The sequence below is a fragment of the Corvus hawaiiensis genome, chromosome 4, assembly GCF_020740725.1.
Source record: "Corvus hawaiiensis isolate bCorHaw1 chromosome 4, bCorHaw1.pri.cur, whole genome shotgun sequence".
Lineage (NCBI taxonomy): Eukaryota > Metazoa > Chordata > Aves > Passeriformes > Corvidae > Corvus > Corvus hawaiiensis.
In genome coordinates this window covers 48,159,309-48,180,285 of record NC_063216.1, presented here as the reverse complement: position 1 = coordinate 48,180,285, position 20,977 = coordinate 48,159,309, and the positions used below count along the sequence as shown (strand labels likewise).

The 20,977-nt window shown below is 35.3% G+C and overlaps 1 long non-coding RNA gene across 4 annotated transcripts in view; it reads right to left on the bottom strand.

Moving 5' to 3' along the window:
• Positions 1-1,860: 1,860 nt before the first annotated feature.
• LOC125324481 overlaps positions 1,861-20,977 on the bottom strand; it is a 31,401-nt gene continuing 12,284 nt past the window's right edge. For 3 of the 4 annotated variants that reach the window (XR_007203000.1, XR_007202999.1, XR_007202998.1), the window contains one exon: positions 1,861-20,819. This is a non-coding gene — a long non-coding RNA (uncharacterized LOC125324481). The remainder of the gene's footprint in view (positions 20,820-20,977) is intronic. The other variant, XR_007203001.1, reaches the window with a different exon arrangement.

Here is a 20,977-nt window from a genome sequence, read left to right as displayed (position 1 = left end):
GTAGATTTCTTTTTTCTTCTCTTCTGCTATTTCACTGCTGTGTCTCTGTTGCAATGAAAATGTTAGACAGTTTTAACAATGTTTTCATGGCCTATTCATATCTTAGCAACAACATTTGTTTAGGAGTCTAAAGATATTTTTAAAATGCATACTTTGAATTTTATACTAAAAGTTGAAGAGCAAGAGAACATATGGTCAGGAGTTTTATGAGTCTTTAGGCTGCTAACTCTTAAAATTGCATACAGAATTAAATCGTGCAAAAAACTTACTAAACAGTTAAAATGTGCAGTCAATGAGTATTTGTAATGCCCCTTGATATACAGTAGAATGGCAAAAGAGAAACTATAAACCAGCCTTTAAGTTGTTTATAGATTTTTAGAGGCAGATTTATTTGTAATCTTGATTTAAGTGGGATTAAAAAATCAACTAGCTACTAGTGGCCCTACAACCACTGCATAAGATGCAGGATTCTTTGGCATTGTTTTGTTGGGGTTTTTTCTGTTTTTTGACTTGGGAATTCAAAGCAGCAGAGCAGCAGATTACATCAGGATCCAAGAATTGTGGGTACTGCTGCAGACTGACTGTGTGATCTCAGCCAAATATTTAATCTTTTTTCCCTGTAAAACAAGACAACGGTACTTTCTTACTGCAGAGTGGTGCTGTGAGCTGACTTTACTGTATAGTAATGAGGGATAACATTGATTCTTTACTGGTGAAGAATGTTTTACTGGAGTATCATAATTCTGTAAGACACACATTTCTTCATAAGCAGATATTAAATACTTCAAGAATGCTAAGTAGAAAATATTGATAGATTTTTTTCTCATACAGGCTGCATTTGCCACAATGTTATTGCCATTTTTATTCTGATTATTCTGTCAGCTCAGTTTCTACTACGAATAATTGTCAATTTTAAGAGAAAATCATCCAGATAATTGGCTGCACATTTTGGACTCGATACTTCTGTTTAAAAGGTGTTGTGACCTTTCATCTGTCTTCAGTAAGTGCATTGTTTGTTTATGTGCTGTGATTTGTTGCTGAAGAAGACAATTGTTAATATCAACTATCATTTAAACTGCTTAATTGAAAGAAAACCAAACTAATTTACATCCTCAGGGTTAAAGAAGTTATAGTCTTTAGTTTCCTTTTGAGTCTTTTTGGGGCAACAAGGAATATGGAGAGGGCTGAGTTTTGCTAATGAATATTTACACAGCTAGGAAAATGATCTGTATTGACGGGAACCAGAAGTTATAAAACAACAATAATGTTGCTCTGTAGTAACAAATGCTGCTAAGTTAGAACAGCTGCAGTCATTTTGAAACAGTAAAACTACTTATAAACTGAGCGTTTTGGCCTTCAGATTCACATTTCATTTCAGCTCGTAAGTGTTTCTTCTTATACCAGTTATTTCCTTTTGTGAAACTGACATGAAGAAGCAAAGACCCACAAGCAGTCCTACAATCTAATTCTTTCCCTTGATTATTTTCTTTTTTTTATGATCTGTTCTTCCTTCCAAGTCTTTGCATCATCATCACTCACATCAGCTAGCTGCTTCCTTGGCACAACTCCTGGAACACATTCTTTACATGTCAGCATCTCCCAGCAGCTTTATGAAAAAATAAACTGACTGCATTTTTTTTCCACCTTTTTATCTAATTTCACTATAGTATGCAATAGACCAAAAAGATAAATAGCCATTTATATGCACTCTTCAGATATAGAATTTTAATCACCATCTTTTGCATTGAGAACAATCTTATTAAGGCAAAAAAAATTAGGGTGTATTTTATTAGAAAAATATTTCCAAACCAGTGGTCATGGCAGACCACAGCAGAGGACTTACTAGGGATTACCTTTTACTTTTAAATGAATGTTACAGCTTCTATAAAATAACTGTGACACAACACACAATCATTGTCCTCCTATAGAAGGAAGTCATGTGGATATGAAGTCATACTAAAAAAAATTAAAAGTTGCAATAATAGATTTACCCAATATATTCATTTTTGAAGTATCACTGAATATGTCTGACTTAAAACTATTGCACGTCATTCATTGAATTGACAAACTTTTCTTGCATGGATTGAGAAACAGTGAATCAAACACTGCATGAATTGAACTGTCAGGCAATACACCACAGGATCACTCCAGTTTTTATCAGTCTTGTACTTAAAGACCAAATCTTGCTTGAAAAAATACTAACTTGAGAGAAAAATTCAAGAATATTTCTATTTCCGTATTCTTCAAACTCAAGAATGATCCGGTCCAGGTACAACAACCTGAGCAACCAAATTGTTATTAGACCGATGAAGGCACGGATGTCATGACCATCTTTTCATGTCTATTTTTACATGGGTTCCACTCCACAGGAAAGAAATCACAATGTTTGTACAGTATGGAGAACAGACAAGGAGCAAGAGCAAAGTCTGTATTGAACGTATCTGATCAATGAAAGGTGGGGGCAACACTTGCACAGACAGCCATGCCTCGCAGTGTGTTGCCCTGTCCTGGTCTTCTGATCTCTTCAGTTAGGGAGCTTCTTGGCAGGCACAGAAACTGTCTTCTGGGCCATCTATCTAGAATTCTTTCCAAAGCAGAGAGTGAGGAAGAAAGGCAAGAGTGGGGAGCAGTTGTGAAGGTCATATTTAAGTCCTGGAGCAGAGCCACAGTGTAGGTATGTTCCTGTATCTGAGAGTAAATCTAAAATTAAATTAAAAGATACTAAAACATTTTATGGAAAGGGAAAATAAAAACATTCTGAGAAGAGAAAGTCAAACTACTTATTTTCGCTTTCTGTCATGAATCATTTGCATGAATTAATGCAGAAAATATACTTCTGATTTTATAAACCCTGCGCCATTTCCTGTGATTCAGTCAGCTTTCTGTAATGATTTTTTAATAGGATGTACAGATAAGTCAGAAACAGAGGGAACAGGGACTAACTCTTTCTTCATTTTACCTGTTTCTCCATCTGATAGGCATAAATAAAGAACTACACAAACACCAAAGCTATCTGCAATTGCAAAAGTCACCTGGAAGCTGGAGCTGTTGACAGAGAGCCAAAAGATGGTACAGTGAAAAACAAAAAGAATTGAAGAAGAGAATGAAACAGGTTGCTTAGCATAGTCCTTTCTTCTGTGTTTTTCAGGAAGAAAATTGTCAGCATAAATCACATTCTTGGGCTTCTTATTTATTTTCTTGGGTTGTTTATATCATTCAAACGTATTATGCAAGAGAAAAGGAAAGATAGTAAATTACAACATGAGAATAGATTCTAGCTTAATTTTCTCCAGAAAAAAATCAAGGTTTTTCTAAGTAAAACCAACTTGGAAATTAAAGCAACATGTGGTAAATAGATAAATACAGAATTTCGAGATTAATTTGAAAGTTATACTGGTATTCTGAGCAAAATTTTACTCAAGATCCAACAATGGACTCCTGTCATCACCTTTCCGAAAGCAAGTGCTACATACTCTATGTTGTGCTAACAGTTAGTCATTAAAAAAAATCTTAGACTACCATTTTCCAGGGTGAGACAACAATATGAGCTTTAAACTGATTAGGGACATTTAATTTCAAAATTCTGAAAGCTGGAAAAGGAAACTAGGACGTTAAACCAATGACCATGATTAATAAATAAGATGGGTCTTTGTGGCATCTTTGAAACCCTGCTATTTTTCTTTGAAACTCTTTGAAAACTGTGGCAATATTTTTAATCATTTCCTGTGCAATAAAAAACCCTGGTATAAGTTTTCCACATGTAAGGAGAATTCATCAAAGAAGTGTTTACACTGAATGATATGGCTTACCCTAAAACTTCTAAGGGTCTTCTGTTAACTTTAGTCCTGAACCTTTGCAATAGATTCATTCACAAAACTAGATATATAGACTGTATTTCATATATTCTGTAACTGATAAAGAGGTGAAACACACTTGGTACTTTCTGGGCTGGCAACGGGAAGTTGGAATAGGGCAGAGTCAGATCGTAATCAGCCAATGTGCCAGCAAAGTATGAGCATTGCAGAAGTAGCATCTGCTTCTGTTTTAGTATGCTGAGCCTTATTGTCTCACCATTAGGCATGATAAATTCTTGTTGGTTACCTTAGCTATGAGGTAGATTTATCCAGAAATCAGGAGAAAACAAATGGCCAATAGTTCAAACAAGATATCCAGAAAAAAAAATCGTTATTGCATCAAAGGAACATATTTCCATGTATCTGGAGTGGAGCCCAGTTGAAAGCAAACAGAAGCAGAGTAATTCTGCAGTGAATGACTCATTGGCACAGAAAGGACCTACCAAACATTTGTGAAACTGATGCTGAGAAGAGGAAATTAAAAGAGAAAGGCAAGCAGAAGAGATACACTGGTAGAGACGCTGAAATAATTTGTGAGAATATTCTACCTTAATACAAGTGCCAGTGAAAGCTATATCTGATGAGTTAAATGACCTGTACTTTTCTTTCTGGGTTGCTGCTTTTAGACACCAACTTCTTAGGACCATATGCACAGATAGACTTGTCTGGTGGATAGGGCCCACAATAGCAGTAAGCATGACTTGCTTTCAAGGACAAGAATTTGTGCCACAAATCCAGGTGGGAGCCAAGAGCCAAATCGGGTGATGAAAAACATGGCAGGTGTGCTTTCTGTATTCATTGTTTCACAGCTGCTAAAGTTTGATGGAAAACCTGTTCGATAGTATTTGCCATTTTAAAATTGACCAGATGAAGACAGCATGAAAGCCTGTAACTTCTGCTTCATCACCCATACAGCACCTGCCATTTCTACCACTTTCTTTCTCTACGAGAAATGCTCTTACAAACTTATTTGAAGGATGATGATGCCTTTGTAAAAATAAAGTTGTAAGATGGGCGGGGGGGGTTGGTATTTATATTTCTCAGAATCTATTAAATAGAATTCGTTTGTTTTGTAGTAATAATTTTGTAAAGAGAACTTAAAAACATGTGGATCACATTTTTACATGCATTGGGCCTACATCAGAGATCATACAAGGAGATTAAGAAAACCTGAAGTCGTAGGAAGAGTCTCAGTATGCAGACTTGCTGTCAGATCCTAGCTATCAAAACTGAGTAAAGGAACATAGGCGTTGATATAGCTAGCAAGTCTGAGTGGATATAATTCTTTAACTATGTTGTGAAATAGCTCTCTATGGACACAATGATACAATTGGAAAATTCTGTTCCCTTTTTACACTGAGAGCATGGTTTTCTCTTTTTTTTTCTTTTTCTCTTTTTTGAGAACTGTTTACAGCTGTCTTCACCATCATCCTCTCCTTGTGTGCCTGTTTGAAAGCTAATTAAGATTTTCATGCTGAAGCATTTACATTATCAATATCCTTGAATATGATTATATGGTCATCTTGCATAGTTTATCTCTTTTTCTACTCTAGAAATACATAGCATAAATTAACAATATTGTTTAGGATGACTATAATGGTGACAAATGGGCCAACCAAACTAACCTTCCTACTATATCTTGCAAATTAAGTAGAATATGTAGAGTAATTGTAGAAACAAGAGCTATATTCACATGCAAAAGTAAAAATGGCTTTATGCTCTATTCAATGTACTCACTGTAGACATTCTTATAATAAAGAACTGAATTCAAACAATTGGAATAATTGGGAGTATGAACACTGGGACGTGAAAAACATACTTTTAACAAACAAGTATTAATTTCCAGTGAGATAAACTGTATGAAATAGACCTGAGTTAAGATTCAAGTCTGAGAAGTTTCAAATATTTGAGCTCACTTCCAATTTTAAAGTCTTATGCAGAAGGCACTCAGTTAGCAAGTCAATACAGTTTTCAAGTGGAGAGCAGTAAAAAGTAGAATGTATTGCTATTTACTTTACAAATCACCATTCTGTGACTTGACGTATGTATATGTATGTATATTACACAAGGAGAATCACATTTAGAAGGCTAGCATTGTCATTATCCAAAATAAGAAAACAAGACCCAGGTTCCAAATCTGAATTTTTAATGCTTTTTAAATATTTGGAATTAAGTATGATATATGTATAATTTTTTATTTGGACATGAAGCAATTTTATATTATTTTTTAGCTATCTTAAAGGTTCAGAATTATGATAGATGTATATTTTTTTTTCCTCTGGACACTAAGTAATTTTATATTATTCCTTAGCTGTCTGAAAGAACTTGTACACTGAAAACAACACCCAAAAATATTTCTGAGTGCACTTCATATGTAAAGAAACAGACAGATAAAAGCCAGACCACCTTTATTATTTTGCTTTCTTGTAGTTTTAACTAGTCATATACATTGTTTCCATTGGTTTAAAAAAAAAAAGAAAACCAAAGTCAGGGCATTGTGTCAGTTTGTAAGCATCCTTTATGAGAAAAAAAGGAAGAATGCCAGATTCAAAATGTGATTTGGAGTCCAAAAATAGGCATTTATTCTCCCCAGTAGATCCCAAAGGGATTCCAGGTGCTTTAGGAAAAAGTTTAAAGCAGACATACAGTGAGAGAGGACCTAGCAGCATGCAATCATCTGTAGCTGTCACTGAGCACAGCTCAACAAGAAAATCAAAGACAAGTCATCGACCCTCATTCTCTCTCTTGAATACATGGAAAAATTTCTTGTTATTTTGCAGCACCCTCCTGGGGGTAAAAGTGTAACCTTTCATCAAGGGCAGTGGGGGGTCTCACATTTTAGATGGTGAGAGGTAGACTTCTGCCTTCTGTGGCTTTTACACCAATGCTCATTGTCTCATGGCTGTTTTGTGGTTGTGTTCATTCCCTCCTCCACCTGCTGCCATGGTGTGCTGCCTTGGAAAGAAGGGCACATAGGGCAAAGGGCAGGAGGAGGAGAATCATTATTTGTAGCCCCATGTGTTTCCTCTTCTGGGATATGGTGATATTTTTCAGTATTTTTCTAATACATGTAGCTCTGAAACCAGCCTGACCAGTGAAATTCAGCATTTTCTCTTTGCTTTCAACAAGACCCCCTCTTTTACAGGTATTTTCCAGCCTAACAGGGCAATTTACAATGAGGTCCAAAGAGGAACGTGAATTCAGGTAGTCTGGCCAAACACGTATCCCTCCATCTGTGCAGCATCCTCTCACACCATTTTACAAGGCCAGATTGTGACAGGACAAAAGGAAATAGTTTCAAACTAAAAGAGGAGAGATTCAGATTAGATGTTATGAAAAAATCTTTGCTGTAAGAGTGGTGAGGCAATGGAACAGGTTGTTCAGAGAAGTTGAGGATGATATTTAAGGTCCTTTCCAACTCAGACAATCCTAGGATTCTATGTGGAAATGCGTAAGGCATGCCCTGGGAACAGCTACTAGATTAAAGCTTGCTAGGCAAAACTGAGGAGAATTAATTAATTAATTAATGGATGGATAACTTCCTGATAATTTCCTGAATACTTCAAAGTCCTGCATATGAAAAGAAAATCTTGCATGGACCTGTGACACCTCCAAGGCTAAGCAGAAGTTACCACCATTTTTCATTCCTGTGGTTTTGATTTTAGTGACCTGGTCTTAGTTAAGTCTGCTTTAGCTACTAAATCCTATCCAAAAGTTTATTACAAGCTACTAGAACTGTCAGAAAACAAGGACAAAATCAAGACTATTGGTCCAACGACAGACATATTTACAGTTTGCACTGACCTCATATGTATGTAGGTTTAAAAATATTCAAGTTATTACAGCAGAGTATAAAACTGTACTCAAGCATGTTGACCTCACTGTAGTTCTCAAGGTGAAACAAAAAATTAAATTGCCAACAAACATATTAGAGTTCGTGATTAAGTGGCTCTTTATACACACGTGGGAATATTGGGAGAGACAGTTTTGATGGGGAAAACATGATTACTTCTGATTACTCTGCACTGTCCCACTACAGAAGTCTGATATCAGATTTCAGTGGAAAAATAATCACAATAAATATGTGAAGTGTATATCATGCAACCATCATAAGTATCCACAGTTACAGTGAAATTGAATTACATATCATAAAAATTACATATGGGATGTCCCTTTGAAACTTCCTTCATTTATGTTATAGATGCAAGAGTCTTCAGAGCTCAGGCATTAAAAAGGAAGATCTATTGAAAGGGGAAAAAATATCCTTGTGTGAGGCTTTTAAAAATTAAATTAATTACATTTTATCATGTTTTAAAATACCAAAACATGCTGCACACTGTTTATCAAAATGTGTCAATAAATTTGATACCAGGACAGGTATGGAGAAGGTCTCTTTTTTTACTATCTTTACTGCTGGGATTGTGAAAAGATGGGCTTCTTCAAATCATATGTGAAACAGGGGAACCCTACCAGATTATTCCTTACTGCATTTAAAGCTGGTTATTTTTCTGTACCCACTGCCTGCATAGGTTGAAAATGCATGGGTATGTACATGCAGTCAGTTCATAGAATCAGGGAGTAATATTTTTTAAAGCCCTATGATTTGTTGGAATATTAGAAGGGATCATCAGGAGAAATAAATATTTGAGAATTGAAAAGTATGTCCAGAGTTCTGGCACTCATAAGACAAATAAGGAAAGGACAAGAATGTGTGACCATGAATTTTACAACTACAGCCTGTGCAACTATCATTTAGCAAACATTCATTACCATTATTAATAACGTGACATAAATGGGAAACAGCAGACTTAATCCATACACTTGGCAGATATATGAAACAGCAGATGGCACTTTAAGTGGGATGGGGGGAATACCCAACAGACACCGACACTGCCTGGCCATAGATCTGGCGTTTATATAAATAAGTGAGACAAAATCTGGACCTAGTAAAGGCCTCACATGTATACACTTGTGTACAATTATTTTTGTGTCTGCTAGGCAGATCGTAATTCTGGCTATGGCATTCTTTCCCTCTCATCTGGGAAATGTTCCAGCCATGTTCAAACTGGGGCTGTAGCAACATAGCCACATAAAATCCTGCTTGGGAACAGATTACAGTAGAAGATTGCCAAGGGTCCTGCCTAAATGTGTGCTCCCTGTGACACGAAGGAACAATGTAGTGTTTGGTTGTGTCTTGAAGTAAACACTATATACCTGCAATGTATCACATTAAACCAGTAAACTATGTGGTATAAACATCATATTGTTCCTAAATAAGCATTTTTTCAGAGCACTTTGTTAATGGATACAGGTGCATTCATATGTGGGTGCACTTTGCAGTCACCTGTAAGCTGTCATCCACATAATGTAACCCATATAACTCTAAATTTTTTCTGCCTCACATACTCTGCCTCACATTTTACACTATGTCATTTAAGAGAAAGAAGAAAATTTAGAAACTCATGTGATCCTTTCTGCTGGTTGTATAATCTCATATGTTGCTGAAGACCAGAAGGCATGATAATAAGCCATTACTTTTTCTTAGTAAGGCACATTCGGATGAACATACCTAAGTTATTTGTATGAATGATGTTCCACTTTGGAGAAAAGGCTATACTAATTATAACTTTCCAAAATTTAGACAGCTATGAATCCCTAGGACACCTTTTTCATTTCTTGAGAAAGGACTATTTCTTGACTTATTTTGATTACACTCACTAAAAAAACCTTCTACAATGTGAAAATTTCATAGGTACATAACATAAATAGATAAAATTATATCATAACATATAATTCTGATGAAGTGTTGCTAGGCATAGAAAAAAAAAATGTCAAGGCTTGCCTGAAGCAACTCCCCTATATAATCGAACTTCACTTTATTTTGTATGCACACAGCTGTCAAATTTCTGACTAATTTTGTAAGCACATTTAAAAAACAAACTTCAGAACTAATGTTAACTTTGTACAAGACAGTGATGCCTATTCCACAGTACTAAGAACTAGAGCTTATTTTAAACGTAAATTTTTGACATTCTTCTATTGGAAAACAACTGTTTCTTGCTTTTTTTTTTTTCCAACTGCAATCCAGGATCAAAATACTGCAAATATACAAACAATGGTTCTTTGCTTTTTAAGGCTAAAGATATCAGTATTAAGGAAATTAGTTTAATGATACCAGTATTTGAATTCATAGTATTCTCCTGACATTCAGTTCCAGGTCTACAAATTCTTTAATATTTTGTAGCCTGGTCATGGTTAACTGCCATCTTTGTGGCCACAAGAACAAAGATATCTTTGAAAATGTATGTAGCATTTTGAGAACAAGTTTTCTCTGGGGGCTGCTAATATACCTGCTTGTCATGCAGTATGAAGTTACTTCACACTAGGACAAATTTGGGTAGCAAATTATGATGTAGGATTTTCCCTTGCTAGTAAGAAGAGAGAGAGAAATATCCATAGGCATTATTGATGATGAAAGTACTTATTTTCTTCAAGGAACCATTTTATAAGCTAACCTCCTGGCCTGGACAATAGCATGGGTTTTGGTGATAGAAAAGCACTCATTTCTACCTTTCACTTTGCTGAGAGATTTTCCTCTGTTAATTCTTCACCATTACAGTGTCCTTCAGGAGGGTCAGCAAGTAGCCAAATGTATTTGTATTTTAAATCCCTCTATGAACAGCATAAGTCATTGCCTCTACTTTTCTGAATGTGATCCATTATAAGTAGAAGCACAGCGAAAGCAGTTGAATTCAGTGACAGTTACAGATCCTTACTTGGCACACAAGTCATAATGTTTGTAAATACTGCCAAATGACCACTGTTCAGAATGAAGAGAAGATAAACTTGAATAATGGCCCTGATTATTTAATCTTTATAGGCAAGAAGTAGGCATGCACACTTCTCATCTTCCTCTAGTACTGTTAGGCTTTGGGAAAAATTTCTGTAAGAACAATGCACAATTCTTAATATTTCCATGGCTTAGTGTGAAATAGTATTGCAAAGAAAAAAGAAGCTGCAGGATAATGAGAAGAGCTTAAGCTTGGAAATCATACATTTGATTCACAGACTTTCTTTCTCTATGGAAAACTGTGTAATGCAGTATTTAGTATTCAGGTGAATTTACCACATCCAATTATTTAAGCAATTTATATGCAACAGATTCTGTTTTTCCTATTTTGCTTAATGCTACACAAGAAAAAGATACCTCTCCACCCACTTCTGCTGGCAGCTTTTAGGGCATGTAGTGGTGGGGGGATGAAATACTCTTAGGCAGGATAGAAATAAATTTCCACTTCTTACTCATTGAAGAATATGCTCAATACTGGGTGGTTCAGAAACAGACTTCTAGGGAATAGAACAAGCTAAATTATTAATTGAAAAGAAACCACTTCAGAAGAGACTTGAGTCTTAATAACTACTGCTTAGATTTGCATCCCCCTTGCTCTGAACTGCAAACCCTCTTCAGGGGGTAGGTCCATCTTTCTTCAGATGAAAAGGAAAGTCTCATTCCAACACCTCAGAGCTTAGAGCTACCACACAGCACAGAAGAGACCCATTTACAAATCTCTGCCTGAATGGCAGGGCCAGAGGCAGCAAACCTACATCATAACTCAGGAAGGACCAAGAAGGGCAAGAGTCTGAGATTGATGCAGCCCCCAAGTCAGAGAGCAGAGGATGCATGGGTAAAGGCCTCAGGGGAGATTTGCCAGGGTACTTCACCAGTATCTTGGTGCACTCATGGCTCTGACACAGAAATTTCTGCAGATGTCATTATATTTAATATAGAGGTCAAATAACTAAAACTGTTGGTTATGCTACTAAGACCCTTCATTAATCTCAAGTGTTTTGGAAAGATACTGTGTATAATATTTAAATTTATTTTAAAATAATCAGCCTTGTAAAAAGATTTATCTTGAATGACCCAGTCATTACCTAGAATTAAAACAACAGTTAATGGCATTGAAGGCATGCAAAGTGTGTCAGGTTTCAATTACTGAACAGAAAAGGAGATTGACAAAATTTTGGCATCAGAACACACCTCTGTCAAGGGGAGTTATAATGTTTTGGACAGCAGGAATGGACAGAATTGAATTAGTCTGACTAATAGATCCTTCATGGAAGAAGTGCTGTATTGCAAGGACTGTGACAGATAAACCATGAATTCTGTATTACTGTCTAATATCCACGACAAAAGTGCATATATGCATGTAAATCACAGTGTTCATTATTTACTTGTGGGAATTTGAGAAAAATATTTCATTAACCAGTCAAAATGATGGAAAGATCTGCCAGTTATGATGCTACTTCAAAATGTATGCCACAGTAGTGTACAGTAGGCAAGATACAGCACAAGCCAAATTTTTTATTTTTTAAACTTATTTAAGATTCAGCTACAAAACTGCAAAACGTCCTGATGTGAAACCTAGAATAGTGTAAGTGACTTCTGAGAAATATTTCCTCAAATACAGCAATAGGACCAGGTACACCTAGAGTTATTAAGAGCACAAAGCTACACCTACACTCTTGGAGACCTTTCCATTAACTTCCTCAATTATTAGCATTGAGAGCCAGCTTGAGAAGTTCCCTCTTCTTCAAATTCCTCCTTAATTGCACTTTTACAAGGAGTCCAGTATAGCATAACACCTATTGCAAGAAGGTACATATTTTCATTTTGAATGTCTCAAAACCCCCGCCCCCCCCCAACCCTAAACTGGAATCAGGAAAGGAAGGGCAAAACTTTACCACTTCTTTACATCCAGCTCTTCTTCTTTCAAATTACAGATTATCTGCCACTGCTCTAAATTCTTCAAATAACCTAAAACCTTTTTTTTTTCTGACTTTCTGAGATTAAAGTGAAAATACATATTAACAGTAACCACATTATAGGGATTAATGGTTTTCACTATTAAGTTTACATAGAGGTGGCCAAACAGGCAGAAAATGTTTTCACAAATTGCAATGGTTATGTATTTTAAAGTGTTCTGGAATTTACCAGGTATCCATAATGTATTACTATCTATTCTCTGGAGGTGTTTGAATACAGTAAAACAAGTATACTATTCCTTAAATCATTTGGGGGAAATAAATTGACATTTACCATTTTACCTAGTTCCTAAAGACTAGACTAGTAAAAATAGCAATATTTGAATGTACCTAGCTCAGAAGACATAGAGCCATTCTTTTTGTTTGATGGCTGATTCAGTTTCATAGTGAAAAAGCCCTGAAATCTTATCCTTTATTTTACATTGGCATGTTGAAGATACTGCCTCTCCCTAGAATTTTTGTATGGCCTAAAGTCCACTGGATTTAAATACCTGGGTCAGTGGGATTAAGTACAAGATTATGCCACTTCTGAAATGAAAAAGGGTCAAAAGAAATATTGCAGACAATAATGGCTTTCCTGAAGAGCCTCTCTTCTCATTCTGTGTAGCGTGTCTGTTTGCATAAATTCAGCAAAAGACTACAATTACCTAGACTGCTCTAACAAGGCTTATATGTACTGCAGGCTATATAAGTGTCTCTTGTAGAAATGAGTGTTCCAGCTTTATATAAGAAAAATGGTTAAACATGTTATACGTCTTCACTAAACTTAATGAGAAAAGAGATACTGCTAACATGAAAACAAGGCTAAGTGAAAAGTATTTCTCCATAGTCATAACCATGTGGTACAAAACAAGCAATAGAAATACTGTTTCATGATAACCTTCAAATACCACAAATATTCAAACCATTGGTACTTGGATCTTTGAATATTCAAACTATTCCCTGTGCAGTCTCCAGATTTCTAGAATTAAACCTTACTCAGGTCCCTCAATTAAGATTCCGCCTGCATAAAATTTTACTTCTATAGCATAGTTACTTGGTATCTGATGTTTGCATTTGAGACAAAACATTCAACAACCTGATCTGAAAAGCCTGCCCAAGTGAAGGTCACAACGTTCCCACTTTCTGCAACGGATTCAGGATCTCATCTGTAACGGAAGAAACATTTTATCTGTTTCAAACAGTACTGGAAGGGACTGTTACAGAGCATTTACAGAATATCAGAAAATGTGTTTCTGGGTAATAAGAATGAATAACTTTATTACAGCCCTTTTACTTGTTATTTAAAAATACATGAAATATAGAAGCTTCTTACACAAAAGTTTTGGAAACAGAAAAAATTATATTTGATCATTTCAATGGAATTCCTAAATGGGGCATTTTGATATTGCAATTTAATCAGAAATAAAAAGAGAAAAAACCTGCACACCTGCAACTAGTGTAACAAATGCCATCATAAGGAAGCCAGCTTTTTCTAATGCAAAGTTCCAGACTGATATAATCGTGTCTTTCATGTTTGTGTACAAGGCCAAGTACACTTTAACACTAATCACACACCACTGGAAAGCATCTCTTGAGTATGTGAAAGGATTCTGTAGAACACCTTGTAGAGTGGGAGTGAATAAGTTAAGCTTTTAAACATTTAAAAAAAAAATTACAGACTCTAGAGAACTGAGACAAGAAATATTTAACGTTGACAAAACCTAATGTTTAGCTTTTTCAGTTAAAGGTACTCTTTGAGACATATGTCTGGAAGAAACCTCTTGACTTCACCATTGCTGATCATTAAAGGCTTGTTTGTTTAACCTTAGCACTTTATTCATGTGCAGTTTGTACATGGATTATATAATTTGGAAAAGGACCATGAAAAGATGCTATATAAATGCTCTGTGTTTATTTTGATTACCACTGTAGCTAATATCCATTACTCAATTATGATAATCAAATGCCTTTTCAGCCTCAAACAATGCATAATGAAATGACAAATGTTTTTTACTTGTAAAATTTTGATTTGGTTGATTAAATAATTACAAAGCATATGTGTAAATATAAAATAAATCTTCCTTTATTTTACAAGACATTGCAAAATTTGAAAAGAGTCAAGCTGTACTTCAGTAATCATCATGGCTTTCACAGTGAAAGCTCCATCACTGTGGATGATAAAAGACTGATTCCCAAATATGTCATTGTGGATCTGTTTAGGTAGAGAAGTTTAGTCAACAAGGGATTCAATTGTCAGCTGTAAAAGAACAGTAAATATGATTTTATCTTTTTGCTATAATTAAATTAAGAAAAGATTTTTTAAAATTTTCGGTTATTTGATAAAAATGTGAATATGTAGCACTTTTGTGCATTTCTTCCACCTTTACAATGGAATAAGGTTCTCATCTACTATATAAGAGGAGTTTTTTTTTTCAACTGGAAATATTAAAAAGGTTAGTGGTTTTAAGGAGAGTAATGACAAAATAGAAATAATAACTAATATCAGAAAAAGATAGAACTGTGTTTACCCATAAAATACGTTATTAAAATGTGGAAGGTACATTAATTTCTCCTATACTCACTTCATTCAAATAACCTTGAAGTGAGTGTAGAAGGTGAGGGAAAGGCACCCCATCTCACCTAACCCCAAGTGAGAGGCAAACACAAATAGGCAGACAGGTACTTCCAGATGTCAATTCACTCAGATTCTGGCTGAACTGCTCTCTAAAAGAGCACAGAGTGGAGGGAAGCATTGAGACATATTTGACTTTAAGGCCGTTAAAACATAGTTATATGAAGTTGATCTTATGCAGTGATACTGCTATTTGTCTTGAAGCAATTTGCATTGGGTTTCTTTGAATTAATAGCAGGACAACGTTAGAGTGTTATATGGAAAACACTGAAAAACATTGAAAATATGATGCATCTATTCAGGTAGAAATTATATTTATGTTTAATATGTATTTATTTATTTTCTAGGGCTTGCTTTTCCTTTTGCTGACTTATCACGTCTTTTTCAACTGCTAAATCAATACACCAAGATGTATTTCAGAAAAGACCCAAGAAGAGTCTATTTCCATCAAAAAGGCATCACTTGTGAGAATTTTCATGGGTAATCTGTGTCATACAAATTAATAAAACAAACATTATCATTTTTCTGTCCAGAATCAGGCATAAAAGAAAGTCAAGATCCAGAAGAACACCATTACAGTAGAGATGATGCTGTAAGCTAATTGACTAAGCCAGCTGCTAGTCTAAGTCACTCTAAGGGTTTAGGGATTGTTCTTTTTTTTCCTTGAGAACAGTCATCATTATTAAACTTTCACAGAAAAACAAGCTACTATTTAAATAACCAAATAATTCCCACTTTAAAGACTTGTGGTCACATCAAATGGTACATTATCCTAGTGACAACATGAGGTACAAATATTAAGCAACCTGACACTTCAGTAATAGCAGGGAGTCTAGTCACTCTGGTGGTACTCAGAAGAAGACTGAGAAGCCTTTTTAAACAAGAATTAAAGGAACTGTACCACTCTCAGAATGCATTATCAGATTGGATCCATTTGGCCTGGAATCTTGCTTATTTTGGAATTCTACAGCATAAATCTGTACAAAAAAATGTAAGTGACACAGCTGTGTGACATAACAGTCAAGCTGTCCAGAAGCACACTCATGCATTTGAATTTTTTCCTGACATAATCTTTTAAAATGGTAGTAAACATTTTTTAGATACCATGAAACTGTCATATTAGCTGTTTTATGAAAGATAGCTAAGGTTTTTCTTGTTCTCATCTCTTCTTGGGATACACTTAACAAACCAACAGCATCACATTAAGGATATCCAGGGAACATAATTTTGGACTACAAACATTGCTATGTCTTAAGCTAAAACAAATAAATTATTTGGCTCGTCAACAAATAGACTGGTTTCAGTTGACTTAAAACAGAAATAAAGTTATAACATTTTCACCTAAACCTCATAATCTAGTTACTTTTTTAAAGACAAAACTAAAAGAACCCTCTCAAAATAAGTCTAGTTCACTCTTTATGCACTTGCCAATTTCTGAAAACTTGGAATTCCAACTTGCCTCTTATAAAACATTCAGGAATAAATATAAAAATAGTTTCCTCTGATTAATAAACAGTGATAGACTGTCCATGGCAAGGGGGTTGTAACTAGATAAAATTTTGGGTCCTTTCCAACCCAGGCCATTCAGTGATTCTATGATTCTATGACATTGTAGAACTGTTCTGGATACAGAACAAGTACCTGGCTGTGATTGAGAATCATCGTTTTTAGTAAAAGGAGACACAACTTGGATCTAAAAAGCATAGAATCATAGGATTCATACAAGGTTATTCCATAGTTATGAATCTTCAACAGTATAAACCCACACTTCTCTCTTTTTCCCTCCTGACATTCCACTGAAGTTGAGCCGAATTTGTGTAGCAATAATCTTTGTGAAGAACTGCAGGGAGAACACAGAATTAGCAGTTTGGTGGGTATAAAGAAGTCTTACTCGATTTTTATTACTTTATTTCCAACTAGCACACTGGTTGTTTGAGAGATCTTTAACAAAGAGTGAACTGTACCTAAGTACTTTGCAGAGAGACAGCCCAGAACCACTATCTAAAGAAAGCAGCAGCTCAGTGCATATGTTTATACAGTCTTGGTGACAGCAAATTAGTGCTGAAGTTATACTGCTACTGTATTCTCAAGGCACTGATTCTACTAAACATTTTTTGTAGAAATTTTAAATCAACACACTTGAGACCTATGTCTTTGACATGAACATGGTTAATACCATGTGGAGATAATTTATTATGAACTTCATAATACTTGAACAAGTATCATGACCAAAGAAACCCTGTTAAATAAAGAGTTTTTTAGAATGACAATTTAGTTGTGCAGTGTGTTGTCATCAGTTGAGATTTATCATAGTAATGACATGTTTTTCACTTAGAAAATTGTTAAAAATTATTTGAATATGGGATTGGAGGAATGACTTTCTAAGTCAAATGATATAAACACTGAAAAATGGTAAAGAACCCACCTGAAAGGTAGGGCTTACATGGTTTCTGTTTGTTTGGGAAAGGGAAGTACTAAAATGAGGATGATGCCATGGGCAACTCTCCAAAAAAATTTATTTACAGATGTATATGTGCTTGAAAATTTAACATGAAAAATTGTCCTGTTTTGGAAATTAGAGACTGATTAAGCTAAATAAATTAATCTATTAATAATCAAAACATTTATAAAAAAAAGCTATGTAAGTTATGAGTGGCTTTTTTCTGTTAAGAAATAGCATTCCAAGTCCTCATTTGGTTTTATCCAGAGCACTAGTTAAAATGTAAATTTTGTTTTGGATATGACAACACCAAAATCTTGTGACTCATAAGCAAAAGCTTCTAACATCAGAAGTATTGCAAATGAGCTTCCATACTTATTTTCTAGTACTCATTAGATTAGAGATTAGATGTCCTTATATGATTTTGCCCTTAGCCAGGAAATAATCTTCCACAGCTGAGGGTTGTTTCTGTTCAGCCTATATAGTTTCAGGTTTGGATATGGGAATTAAAGTACAACCACCATTGTAGTAAGCTGGGCTTCAGAGGAACACTGAGTCAGACATTTTCTTCTGTCATTAAATAAATATTGCACTTTTGTATTCTTCCCTCACCAATGGATATAGTTTAGCACTGAAGCTCATGTTATTTTCACCATGTTAGCCTGAAGAAAAACATTGCTCCCATTCTTGGATTTTTCTCCTTTGGCCAAGGATTTGTTGTAATTTGTTAAAAACCTAATTTATTTCAAATCCTATGGGACAGATTATTTTTTCTTTTTTCTGATGTGTTTCAGGCCTTGAGTCATTTTGTTGACTCAGCCTCTGTCACAGCTTCTGAGTCTGTGGCCAAAAGTTCACAGCCTTCAGGCTGCTTAGCTGCACTTCAGCGCCAAAAAAGGGCAGTCTGATTCCGAGAGGGCATAAGGGGAAAGGAGAAGCAAAAATTAATGCCAGGAGTAGAAAAGACCTGAAAGGATGAATTAAATCAGTGCAAAATTAATGACAGTGTCAGTGCGCTATGAGGACAGCAATGGTGGAGGCTGTTCTTGGGCCAGGCAGGGTGAACCTCGACAGCCAGGGCCAGTTCCATGATCTCTGGGACCTCAGCCAGAAAGGTCCTGTCCTGTCTGCCCCCAGCTGGCAACTGTATCCCAAGATTAGTTTTGTAACACAGACCTGGCAATTTTTTCTTTTTTTTGTAGGAAACTGAGACAACTGGAAATGCTCGCAAAGGACCTGTTCAAAGTTAAAACGTTAGACAGTCAGGATAAGATTCATTTCAAAATGTCAGTCTCCTAAAAAGTTTTAGTGTTAAATTTAAGGTCACCTGCATTCCCTGAATAGCTCCTGATACAGGACAGTCACCTTGTAAAAATACTTTACCGTTCTGGATCATTGTCCTATAACTAGGATTTCTCTCCAAGCTGCCAACCTGGAGAGGTTGTCTTTGACTATAGAAGGAATTCAGAGGCTCACCTTAAGCAGACTGTAAGCTCTAAGGTAATTAACTAAACTCCTTCTCCAAGGACAGAACTGACCATTCTTAGTCTGTAGTGGCTGGACTCTCTGGGCATAGGTGTAGCTCTGCTCTTTTCCCAAGCAGCTGATTTAAAATATCTAGTTTATCAAAGAGATAAGGTGACTCTCTTTAAAAAAGTGTCAGCAAATACAAAGAGCTGTATGGGATATTAAGTCCCTTTCTGGCACAGGGCACTATGATCAAGCCTTGTTTTCAAAGCAGTTAGGTTCTTTGAAAATATGAGCCATAATTCCATCTCCCTATTGTGACATAACTTATCTGGGAGGCAAACAAAAAACCTCAGCATAAAGAGGAAAAAAGTATAAATCATTCTTATGGGTGGAATTCCTAGAACAAAGAAATAATTATAAACTTGAATTATCATTTCTTCAAGGAAATATCAAGCTTCATAACAATGTATGTAACAAATGAGCCTTCCTTGTATAAATAGAGCCTCTAGATAGCTTACCTAAAATCCTAAACTCAAGATCATTCGGAGAGTTATTAAACATACACATTTAAAAAAATGATAAAATATATAAACATCATTCATTCAGAATGGCAAATTTTGCTCTAGAAAACAATCATGAGATTACATTTAACTATGTAATTGAATGGTATTCCTCATGTTCCTGATGAAATTATCAATGTGGCAAGTTAATTCTGTGGCCTAAGTTCTGAGAGATGCCACAGAATTCAGTATATTCCAGAAATGGGATCTGAGATGCAGTGAAGAGTGTCTTTGACTTGAAATTTTACAGAGAAGTTAACTGTAGCTAAACTGATTGGATGATAGGTTCACACAAGTAAAACCCCATTGCCAGGCTAAAAAGACAAGTTTTAATCACTTCCTGACCTCTTCATACATCTTCCAACACCATACCTATTCTCTAAATGCGTTAGAACATTGATACCACCACAATATGTCTGAAGCATCCTCCAGGATTTGTTGTTTTCTGTGAAGAAAAAAAAAGTGGTTAGACTTTAAATTCTTTGAGATGGAATAATGTCTTCAAATATGATTATAGACCCTGATGCTGGTTTTACCTTCAGTACGAATTAGAAATATTACTATAAGTAGCCCTACGTACTTTGTCCACAGTTATGAAGCTGATGTTCATCTGAAACAATTTATCAGCCAATAGGTGGCACTGAAAGTATTTAACATTTATGTAAATCTTCTATTTTCTTTTAGGAGAATTCAAGTTTCCCTCATGTAAATGACATGCTATGCTCACAAATTAAAAGCTGAGGCACATATTGAATTTTTTTATTAAAAATATTAGGTATTTTAAATAGTTGGAGAACTGTTGAGAATTTAAACAGTTCCCTGGATATCTGAACAAGTGCATCATACTGCTTGTATCCTTGTCAAAACTCAGTCTAAAGCAGGAGATCCTTTTGAGATTGTGGGAGCATTGGCATTCCAGGGAGTATCTTACAATGAAGTTTAAACTGTAAATATCTGGCAAAACTGTAGTGTTCCAGAAACTGGTTTATATTGCAGTTTTTGCATGCTGCAGGTCAATTTATTTTCTTTTCTCAGCTGCTTTCATTTTTGTAAACCTGCGAGGAAAGAAGGAGGATTTTGTAGTAAATATAATGTAATTTTTTGTCACTAGCATTCACCTAAATTAGGACAAATTTTACAAGAAACCTCTTCGTTCTCTGTGGTAAACAAGTTCATAAACTATCCTATGAATAGAGATAATGAGGCACTTTAG